Source organism: Odontesthes bonariensis, chromosome 14 (assembly GCF_027942865.1).
Source record: "Odontesthes bonariensis isolate fOdoBon6 chromosome 14, fOdoBon6.hap1, whole genome shotgun sequence".
In the NCBI taxonomy this organism is placed as follows: Eukaryota; Metazoa; Chordata; class Actinopteri; order Atheriniformes; family Atherinopsidae; genus Odontesthes; species Odontesthes bonariensis.
In genome coordinates, this window is record NC_134519.1 from 25,670,050 (window position 1) to 25,682,379 (window position 12,330).

A 12,330-nucleotide genomic window follows, 5' to 3' on the forward strand; every position below is an offset into this window, starting at 1 on the left:
GATATTTACACTCCTATAGTATAGTGGGCGCTGGTTTATATTTCAGCACTTACTGTAAAATGTGAGCACATGTGCCATTTCGAATTTCCATCGATCCATGCATCCCACAAACTCAGATAATTATATTCATATCACACTACTACAAGTACACAACTCTCATCTGGAGCCAGAGTTCTGTACTAATACAAGACTTGTTCCCAGTTTATGCAGTGCAACAGACAGTGTGTTTGTGGAGGTCGAGGTGATGCATCCGACATCAGAGATCTATATTAATGATTACACACAGGAGCAAATACCACAAGCATATATCTATGACTTCACACAATTCCAAGGAATTAGTGTCAACTCGTGAAATAAAGATGCGCTCATCTAAAATGTAGTTTTAATTCCCACCAACCGTATTAGAGTTAAATGCTTAAAATCCTTTATTCCACTGGAAAAGATTGTCATTTGAGGGTAACAAAGAGTTTCTTTGTTCTGAGAAGTGACAGATCTAAACAAATTCCTTTAATTTTTGATGTTCTTCACAGTCTGAACAGCCATTTTCTGATTAATGTGTACGAGCATGTAATTTTGCTACTTTTTTTAAAAGCCCTTTTTCTTTCTTTTAACATTGGTCGGGAGGCTTCTGCATTGCCTTGTAATGTAGAGGCTAAAAAAAAGGCCAGTTAAGAACGTGCAGGGTTCGTACATGTCCTTAAAGCTTTCTGCAATGAAATGTGTTGTTTTGTTTTTGTTTAACCTAACTTTAACTTTAGGTAGTACAGTAATAGAACGAAGAACATTTTAAAAGGGTCGACTCAGCCATGCTCCCCTTTGACATCCTTAGGTCATCTATGTTACTTACCAATAAGCCAGCTCTATAAAGAAGTCTCTTATGCACTAATCAATAACATGAAGAGCTTTTGATCCGGCATCAGTGTATGAAAGAAAAATTCAAAAAGATGACTCCAGTGTTCTTACCCTGGGGTCAAACTCGTGTCTCCACAACCCAAGTGTTTGCCGTCCTCTCAAATAAGGTCACAGTCGGTGTGTTGCTCTTGTATCTTGACACTCACGCATGTCAGTTAAGTGGTAACTTTTTATTTCCGAGCGCTTGAAGAACTCACAAAGTGCTATTCAAGGGTGAAAAAGGGAACAAGTGGTAGTAAATAAACAACGGACGCAATGGTTACAGTTTCGTGCTCACAGTAGACGTATCCAGGAAAAAATGCAGCAGAGAACTCCCCATGTTTGAGGGAGGAGAAAGCAGACTAACAGAATAATTGAAGCTGATGAACTTGTACAGAGAACATGCAGACAGACAGAAAGACAGTGTTACTGGGCCCCTCACTATCCATGAAGGAGATGTCACTAATGGGCCTGACAGGCTGTGGTCGGCAGCCCTAATCAGCACTGAGACAAACAGCTTCTGTTAACAGCGCTTCACGTGCCACATACTGCTTAAACATAAGGCTGCCATCAAGGCTCACGTGTGTGCATGTGAATGTGTGGTTACATTGATGGGTTGAATGTGCAGAATGAAGGGCCTTACCCTGCTCGACTCGACCCTGAAAGGCGCGAGGCAATGCTGCAAATGTGTCGTCACATTAAAGTAATGCTGAACTTTAAGAGAGCTTTGCTTTGAGTGGTTTCCCGGCTATGATGTAATGCCAGATATCTCTCATCTTCTTTATCCATTAATCTGTGCCTGGTAGGGAATCCTTTCTTTTTTGCAATCCGTTCACTCAGGCGGGCCAAAATAGGTCACAAAATCTCACACACTTATTTAAAAAATCCTTCCCATCTGTCTCATTGAAAAGCAAACTTCCCGACCCCCTCTGAATTTGTGATACATTTCCTTGACCTGTTTTTTTTTTTTTTTTTTTTTCAATTAATTGAAATATTTGTAAAATATTTTATGAATTCAACCATATCACGTATCATAGTCAGTCTTTTTTATTTATTATTCAGAGTCATGGCCAGTCTATTTTTCCTCCACGTAGTGAAATTCTACCAAAAGCCAGTGTCACTTGGAAAATAAGATGGCACATTTCCTGTGATAGCAGAATCGCTGCACACGCGCGCACACCCCGGCCTTGCAGTGTGTGAATGAAATGGTAAGATCTGAAGCGAATTTTAAATTCAATACTGTTTGAAAAGCTATTTCCACAAATTCATTTTCAGGTAATGGTTCTTGAATCTCGGGTCTATATGAAGTCGGACCGGACACAGAGCAGAGCAGCCAAATCCATACAGCTACTGCGGGATGTGGAGGTGAATTGGGGGCCTGCTGAACCTCCCTGTGTCATATGGTTCCACAATGCTTTCTTTGTAAAATAGTACAGAACACACAGTAAAAAAAAAAAAAAATCACCATCTTATCTTTATGGCACCTGTGAAAAAAGACTTTGAAAACTTGTTTTTCAAGACACCCCTTAGTGTGATCAGATCTGACTGATAGATGCTTGGAAACACAACATATTTTTTCCAGCTGAGCTGAATTACTTTTCACTTCAAAGAGCCCAGATATCTTGTGCAGAATACCTAATCCTGTTCTGTTTTTTGCAGCTACCTATGCAGGATCTTAACTGCACATAAAGCCTTTAAATATCTCAGTCAACTTTTACGGCTGATTTTATTTGTGTGTGCAGGATAAATACGAACTTCCAAACGGCACCATCCCTCACTTTAAGTGCTGAGCCATCAGTTCAGGTGGCACAGCACTGAACTCAGATCACTTAGCATATCTGGCCTGCAGCAAACACACCGGACCTCCTGGTGGTGTGCAACACATCAGTCAGCACCATTCACATATAAACCCTTTGCCAAGTTCAGTGCATGCTGGTGAGCCAGCCTGATGGAATTCTGAAGAATCCTCTAACGTGTTTACATGAGAACTGCCTGTCTTCTACTCTCTTTTCTGATGTATTACAATCTCTGTTAATGGAATGAGTCTGGGAACTAATTAATTTGCATCTTATGAGTGAAAATAATCTAAATCATTGCTGTCATCATAGTTTGAAATAATAAACAGACTTATAGACTGCTGAACAAGAATAACTTCTTCTTGATGCAGTGTATCCGTTCTTCATCGGGATACAGATTAGTAATTACCAATAAATAATCAAGCAAATTACTTTAATCTGTTCCCTCAGCTTGACTCTTTTTGCTTTAACAAGTCCTTAATGGGGGAGCAGTGATACATTTCAGGTTAATGAGCTGTTAGCACAGTACATTACAAATTTGTGAGTTGATGCAACAAGGGAATGTGTAGAGGTGCAGGTCAGGCACTTGGCAGCGGGGATTTAATGCCTTGCTCAGGATTAGTTTTGTAGTCGTGGCCACATAAAGACCAAACTTCAGGTCGAGGTCTTCAGGTTAATGATGACCTGTCTAATCTATAAACGATGTTGTTATCTCTCCCACAGCTCTCCCTCTGCTCATAACAGGGTCAAATCTGGGTGGTTGCATATATTTGTACGTAGATGTGTGATTTTGTCTATGATTTTGTAGGATATATATATAGGTTTTATGAGTTGCTGCCAATTGTTGTGTTGAAGTGGCCGACTGCACCGTCAGTGGAGTTCAAGTGTTATTCCACTTCAGAGCATGTAAATGATAATGCTTCCTCCGTCAGTAATTTGAAGTCACCGGTTTCTCACACTGCTCTGAGCCCCCCCTCCCCTTTGTGCAAATACATTGACAGACAAATGCCATCTCTCTGCCTCCCCCCCACCACCCCTTCCTTTTCACTCATGAGCACAGACAATCATGCCGGATCTGAGCGTAGCCCTGCAGCCCAGTCAGAGAGGTATGCGTTTTATTTACAATTTGCTTTAGCTGGGTTCCGGCAGAGCGTGGCCCTGCTGCCATGAATTATCAGGAACAAGCTGCTTGTGGGCGCCTGGGAAAGGTGTCTTTGTGTGTGAATGCATTTATGCACACATGCAGAGCGAAACTGCACCGCACATCTGAGAAGATTTGCCTGTCACACGGATTTGTTTAAGCGCTCTAATGTATTCCATTTCGCAGGCTTGGAGTTTAGAATGTATCACACAGCATACCCACAGTATTGTTTATCTGTGTCTCATTCAGTTTCCTCTGCGCTGCTTCTAATTCTGTTTATCGTTTCTCTTCATAGTTACAATTGGTGAGATCTGTCCAAAACTCTCCCCTTTTTAATGCAGTTTTCCATCTCACTGCTTTCCCATTTACTAAGCCACTGCCTGCTTTAATTTTCCGACACTCTGAGATCTGCGGCGGCTCGTGATCATGTTCCATAACCATGTAATGTTCATCTCAGCCACGCACATTTAAAAGGTTAGGTATGATTTGCCCTCTTTTTGTCTGTTGAACAGTAGAACATGTACGTACATAGGTGTCTCCTTCTTCCCCAAGCTTGACTCATGAGTGATCCACTAGCATCATCTAGTGGCTAAAAGTAGGCACTCTCCATTACTGAACTCAGTGGAGTGATGGTACGGTAAATGATGTTATTTCACACAGGATAGAGGCGAGATGGGCTCAGGCCAGGAAACACCGGAGCCACGGAGGTGTCAAGTTTGGTATTTAGTTTAAAAATGAGGCTGATAATGTCAGTGGGGAAAACCACGGTGCTTTCATCACAAAGATGAATGGTGATTTAATGAGTTAGTGTTTCACAAAGAGGTCTAATGAAAGGCTTTATAATTATGATCTTCGAGCCTGCAAAAGGCAGGAAATGAAGGCTTTCACGCCACAAAAAAATAACTCTTTTGCCGTCTATCCCTCTTTCTTCTAAACATTCATATAGACTCGAAAGCCTATTTTTGTAAACAGAAGGACTGACTTGAGTCAGTTGGTGGTGGATGAACAGGAGATATATCTCATTGGAGAGTGTGGGAGGAAGGGTTGGATAGAGTGGTATTATATGAGTCTGAACAGCTCCGAGCTCCATCTGTTGTGTAGCATAGAGATGATGAGTCATTCGGTACAGCACGGGTCAAAGCAGCTCCACATTCCCGACTTCATCCATACAGACACAAACCCTACAGATAAACACACAAATACTTTCTTATTGTGTGTGTTTTTCTCCTGTCTGCACTTTAGTGAATTTTAGTAAGTTTGCAACATCACTGCTTTGTATTTTGTTTCAGTATTAAAAGAGTAGAGGAGGAGAGGGTTGTTTTTTCTCCTTGCTAACTTCTTTTGCCTTCTTTTTAAAGCTGCCGTCGGCAGGTTTTCAAAATTGCGAGTCTAAAGTCGGAAAATTCAAACTGATACAACTTTCAGGTCCCTCCCCCAACCTCTACCAAGCTCCGAATCGCCCCCCAAACCCCTCCCCCTCTGTGGACGAGGTTGTGCACGTGAGTTCACACTAGTGTGCGCGCACACAAGCTGGGGCAGACTCACGCTCAGTAGTGTGTGCACAAGCTGTGATTGACAGGTAGCGATTCCTCCACCCTAACGTGATTGGTTAAAAACAGCCGGGAGCGCTCGATTTTTGCAAGCACGATTACAGGCTTCAGAGGGAGCTACAGAATTCGGGACTTTTCCTAAACAGCCTATTTAATATTCTACTTCCAGAATCCCATGGCAGTTCAAGCTAATATGACTAAAAAAAAGTTGCCGACGGCAGCTTTAATGTTGGGCCATGAGATTAAAACTGGTTTATGAGACCAGAAAAAAATCACTATAACGGCTTTCACTTTAAGTCCATTATTTCCATTTAGAGAAAAAAACCTAATATAACCAGATCGATTTTTTTTAAAAGCCACAAAGAGAGAGAGAAACTCCAAAGCTGTTATTTAGGAAAGGTGGATTTTGTTGCTTTGATATTCGAAAATGACACCACAAGGGGGCCGAAATTTCCCTGACAAGTTGTATTTTTCATTTATCAGTTTTGTCCCTCCCCAAGAGATCTGATCTGTGTATGTCAGCTGCATTGTATATTGGCCAACATCATAGATTCCTTCCAGTTCTGCTGATATCTGTAGTTGAATTGTGGGGGGTTTAAAAACCCTTAAAGATTCCACAAAATCTTATCAGTATTTTTACATTGTGTTTTATCCGGACCTACATGTAAACCTTAAGTTAACTTCAATGCTAAACCTTATATTTAACCACAAATTACACGCGCTGAAAAATATGAATACACAAGCTAAAGATCTTCACATGTTCACACACACAAAGACTAATAAAACACACAGAGGCTCTAAAGAGGATACTGTGCTCAACCCCTGTGGTCAGGAGCAGATCAAATTAGCCAGTGTCCCAGAAAAATTGGATCCAAAATTGTATTTTGGGAACTTTGAAGCGAAGGAGGAGGATATGAAAGTGCTTTTTTTTTTTTCCTTGTCTTGCCATCACTTGCTTCTGACTCTGTCGAACACACATTACTTTTTAATTGCTGTTTGTGTGTGTATACTTACATTTCTCTGCATGTGCATGATTTGACTCTTCAAACCAATATCCAGCATAGTATCATTTAAAAGCATGTGTATTTAGCTTATGTAGGGCTGAAGTTGACATTAGTTTAGTTTCTTAGATCATTATATTGTTTTATAGAGAGCTTAATGTTGCCAGAAAAAAATCAAAAGCTTAAAGATGTTAGGATAGAAACACAAGTACACTACTTCAAGCTTCCCTCTTCACACACATCTGTTGGCGCTGTGGGGAAGAAAAGATTTGATTGAGGCATATTGTTTGGTAAGAGTGACGGGGGAACCACAAGGAGGACATGTGGCAAAAGAGACAGAAAAGGTTGAGACCGGCAACAAAAGAAAAAGACGTTGGGAAATGTTCAAAGAAAAGCCTGTTGCTGTCTTGTTTCCTTTTGTGTGACTGAAAAAAACCTGTTGGAAAGTCATTCATTCCTCACATCTACAGCCCATAGCTCACTGTGGGAGGATAAGTAGTTTACACAGAGATACTCAAACAAAGGCAATAAAAGGTCCCCCATCATTCATTCATCTCTGCCCCTCAACATATTAAAACTACTCTTTCATATTCATGTGCAAGTAGACTTTTGTGTAGTCCTCGGGAAATATGAATTTAAAGGTCAAACATTGAATTTTCTCCTATTGAAAACGCTCACGTAGCAGAGTGATAAGTATCACTTGTTGAGAACAAGTCAACTTATAAAATGATGGCCATTTCTGCTGTATTGCATCTGTTCAGTGCATCACACTGGACAAGCCTTATGGCACACATTGAAATTCATAAAACAGAAGCAGCCTGTTACAGCTCTTATTGCAGTTATCAGCTCAAAGTGTGTGATTCTCCATGATTTCCCTGCCAGATGAGCGACCTGGATGAGTCTAATGTGTCCTAAATTACAACCAAAGCTTTTCATAGAAGGATCTGGAGGGACATTTTGCCTCCGTGTTAAAGGAAGCAGCAATTGTTCATGTGAAAGACATACGCAGATGTGTCCAATTTGGACAAATATGGAACCAATAGAGGATGGTACTCACAAGTCACAGTGAGATAGTGATATCCTGCTGATGCCATATTGTCTTGGCGAGATTGGTATTTTTCTTTTGAAAGTGATTTTAAAAAGTACCCATTTTCAGCTTTGTTCAAGCCACCTTCAGGCATTCTAAAAACCTGAATAGGGCCTGACAGTTAGTAAAGGCTTACCTGAATGTCTTTTCCCAATGCTGTGGCAATTCATTCAGTCTCATTTTTACATTCATCCCTCAGTTAAATTCAGAAACGGTTGATTTGAATTGAAACTATTTGGAACAAATAGTTATTCTGTTGGGAAAATGGTTGTCTGTACCAAAGGTGTTTGCTATGGTCTAAAGCAGGGGTCTTCAACGGTTTTCAGGCCAGGGACCCCCAAACTGATGGAGAGTGGGAGCAGGGACCCCCCTACTATTTATATGGCATACAATTGTGTTTTATATTTAACGGGGCCTAGTGCCGTGTATAAACATAGCTACTCTGTTATTGTACATTCAACACTGAGCTATTCAAATAATCTACAGATTTTAACTTTAAACATGCATGTAGATGGGACAATGAATCCTCAAACCATCTGTGGATGGAACATGTTTGCACACAAATTGTGAAAAAAAACAGTTTGAAAAAAAAAAAATTAATTAAAAATCGTCTAATCAACCAAAGATTTTGCGACCCCCCCTGCAGTACCTCCGCGGACCCCCTGTTGAAGACCTCTGGTCTATAGTAAGCCTATATTAAACAAGAGTTCCTTGAAAAGCCAACAAGGGGCGACGTCTCCAGTGCCAGAAAAAAGTCTCATTGTTTAGAAGTCAGAAAAAATCAGTAATCATCAGTCGCTGGTGTTTCAGTGAAGCAGGATGTCTTTTTATTTAATCATAAAGTCATGGTTGTGAAAACTACAGATATGTTCTGCCTACAGTTCAAGCTGTTCTTTTATGGCTTGTCAACAACAGAAAGTGAAGGAATCCCTGAGGTCATGTTCAGCACAGAGGCAGCTAGTCAACTGTGTTTGATCGGTGTATGGTTTTCATTCAGACATTTAGAAAATATTCTAAAGCTTTTGTTTTTTTGTCTCACACTGGCCCGTGGCAACTTTAGAGTAAAGTAGACAGTAAAGCTATAATTTATGTTTTAGATCAAGGACTGCTTGTGACTGACAAGCTACCATGTAGGCACCAGTACTGTAGTGCCCTTAGGTGTCACCAGTGGATGAGGTCATGAGGCCTCTATGTTGTTCTTTTGGATACAGTTTAGGGAATGTACTGCACCTATTTTATCCATAAATGATGGAGCCTCCCTCTACCTTAATAAAAGCAAAAAAACCTGATAAAAAAGAGAGAAAATCACCAACAGTTTGTACAGTGGGCACAAAGCAATGATTACAGGATGATAGTGAATCCAAATACACATTTGAAGGACTGTTCATACTGGTCAACTTAGCAACAAAACAACAAAGCTTGTATAAGAGGAGATTACTTCTAAATTCACACGTCTGCAGCAACAGACTTGGCTAGTGCATTGTAATTAGAAACACTACATATGCTAAATCTTTGCAATATACTCTGTGCTCGATTTGAAATGAAAATGTGTGTATGGCCATCAGGTGTCTTCGGGTCAGGCTGCTCATCCATTATGATATCCCCCAGAAGCCCCCAGAAGACAGTGATCACTGCTGAACTAAACCACAACTAAACTGAACTAATCATTGCCAATTTTCTTTCCCCTAAAAGACTCCCGCTTGGCCTAATATAACTGCCACATTTAATTTCCATCTGCCAAAAGGTGGCAATTGAAGATAGAATGATGAAGGCTGATTAGTCAGAAGTGAGCCAGCTTGACAGCAGCAGATTAAAGTTTGGTTGATCGGGAGTCCAAGGACCTGGACATTCTTGGCAGCATTCAGTCTGTGAATGCAAATGTTTTGTACCCCTGTTACTCACAAAAAGAAAAGGTTAGGGATCTCATCTTCTCCAAACTACTTGATGTTTTCTTTCTTTTTCTATTTAGGCCTATCTTTCTCTGTACTGTCATTGATTAGTCAGGTGAACTGTTATACCAGGCAGAAATTCCTATCAGTGGTCATAATGTTAGCACATATGTTGATGTAGATTCCCAGCCATCCAGGTCATGGTTTAGAGCTTGAATAAGTGCAATTGAACTTCCTCTTGGATATCTCTTTGGAAAGGCTTCTTCAGTTCTAAGGTTGATGATGGGGAGAATGATTTTCTAAGCATTTTTTTTCCTCTGTTGTTGCGATTCAGTCTTCAATTAGTCATCCTTTATCTACACGTTCCTCTGGAACAGCCTTACCTTTCAGTCTGCCTCGATGGCCCAGGCTTCAGAGAAACCTGTTAACATTCGAAACCATCTAAGAAACACACCCACACGAGCAGAATTAGACAGACGTAGTCTTGTAAAAGAATGTTCATTTCACAATTTTATTGGACCTAGCACGTTCTTATCTGGAGGCAGTAATGATCTCAAAATAGACTTTACTTCCCCACCACATGTTTTATGTCATTTGTCTTGGGCTGGTATTTGATAGATATTTCTGGGTGTCTGTGTGCTTCCTCTCCCCTCCCAGGTCAGGTCTGAGTGACTTATTTCTGCCTCGGCAGCAGTCTGCTGTGGTCTCAGTTTCCTGCTTGTCATTTGGTAGTCTCACGTGCACTGCTCCGTTTCACCAACGTGCGCTTTGTTCTCAGGTGTGCTTTGCTAAGCTTTCGATCATTGAACTTTTAATAACTTTAAGGGCAGCAGAAACAAGTTCTGAGCACATAGTTGATCACACCTCTCAAGTGGATATGGCGTTCCTGTTAGCAAACAGCTGCTGTCTCATGGATCCACCATTATTGCAACAATCTTATGATTATATTGGCTTTCTGGGCACTTGGCAAGTGTAAGGCCAATTCCAGTTTCATTTCAGCTCAGTCTTTTGTCTCTACCCTGATTGGTCTCTGCCAACAGTGATGATTGCTGCACTAAACCAAAGCTAAACTGGACTCTTTAGATCCTGAATGTGCTTTAAAGGAAATCTATCTGACTAATTCTGTGTAGCGCAGGTACGCTGTGTTTTTCACTGAAGTGGCTGTTTCTGGAAACAGTGTTATGAGAATTGTAGGCCAGTCCCCTTTCATGCTATCACTTTTTTTTTTTAATATTGTTGTTTGACTTGCAGTTAAAAGTATTGATTGCATTCCCTTTAAAGCTTTTAAGTCGTTGATTGTATACCCTTGTGTTTTGAACAACTTTAAAGGCACTGCAAACAAATAATGCAGATGGTAGCTTTTAGAGCCATATATTCCACTGTAAGATAATCTCCTGACCTAATCCTTAATATTTGCTTTTTAACTGAGTGTTACATCCCGGCTCGGCCAGCGGGTGAGAGATGTGACATTAAAAATCCCAGACAGATTTGATGTTGATAATGAAAAGGGGTTTATTTTGTTGGATTTAAAATTGGGCAGAAAACAAAGATAATGACATCCAAACAGGAGTGTGACACATGAGAAACAATAATCAAAACTAATGAAAAACAATCTCCATACAAAACAAAACTGGGACTCAACTTAAAGCGAGGCCAAATGGCTCTGGAACACAAAACAAACTAATACTGAGAAAATCTAAGTGCGACACAAAATCAGGATACCCAAAGGCTAACAAGCCTAGCAAAAAGCTACACAGCTTAAATCAGAGTCACACAACAAGCTATAAAGCTTAGATCAGAGTCAATCCAGCACATCCAGCGTCCCACAATGGAGCCTGCTGGCGACTTAGGGGGACTGCAGGGGAAAAGTAAAGAGAAACACACACCCACAAGGCCACTGGCCGTAACACTGAGCCAAATGTAGCTTAATACATGTCAATGTGGATAGAACAAGGAAACCTCTGAAGCCTTATGAGTCAAATGGTGTCAAAACAAATAAAGGTACATATTTTTCAGAATGCTTTATCAAGAAGGGCAGAGCTGCCAGCACACCCACACTGACACAAACTTTGAATATGAACACTTGTATTCTCAGTTATGAATATTAACTTAGCTCTCGGATAAGCATATGCACATAGCAGTATGTATGCACACACATTCAAACACAATCAGATTCTGGCCTTTGTGTTTGACTCCTTAAGTAAGCAATAATTCCCTGTGCTTGCTCCTATTATACATTCAGAAATCATGCGTTAGTTTTTTCTTTTCTTTTTTTCTCGCCCTCATTCTTGTGCCCAACCCTGAGCTTATGTGCATATATTTCTCCCCTCGTCCCACAGCTCATAAAATGAGTTGTATTTCATCAAAGGTAGCTTGCACAACAAGTCTATTCCCTAATTGGTGCTTGAGCTTTTAAATTGCCTGTGTTTGTGCAGGAACAGGCAGGCTCCCAAAATGCTTATCTGGAAAATTCTCCCTTTTTAATATAGAAAAAAAAGTGTCAGAGTTCCGCACTGAGCACGGCCTCCTCCCTCATTGCTTTTTTGCTTTGTTTGCAAGTAAAATTCCCCACACAGCCAGGCACAAAATAGTATTTTATGAATAAATATATCATAATATCAACATACTCATCATAATTGATGTCATAAAAGGTTGCATTCAGGAAACTTTAACAAGGATCTCTCATTTAAACTTGCTATTGATTTAAATGTTGCTCTTGTAATTGTTTTGTGTTACTTTATACAAGTGTTGACACTTCTCTTTATATGTGGCTTCCAAAGAGCCGTAGTCTCTTGTAATCTTTAAAAAAATGGTCTTGAGAAATAGTTCTCCAGGCTTTCTGAGAGTCTTTCTTTAGACATTGACGACTCTTTCAGTCATTTTCAGTCCAGTCCTTGTACCCCACCATTTTCAGAAGAATGTGTTTTTTCGTTTTTTCAGCGATGTCATGTTGATTAAAGAATTATTCAAGCATA

The 12,330-nt window shown here is 40.3% G+C and overlaps 1 protein-coding gene across 7 annotated transcripts in view; it reads left to right on the top strand.

The window, feature by feature from the left end:
- The window catches only part of astn1 (astrotactin 1), a 357,848-nt gene that overhangs the window by 287,663 nt on the left and 57,855 nt on the right, over positions 1-12,330 (top strand). The gene's annotated exons all lie outside the window — the stretch shown is intronic.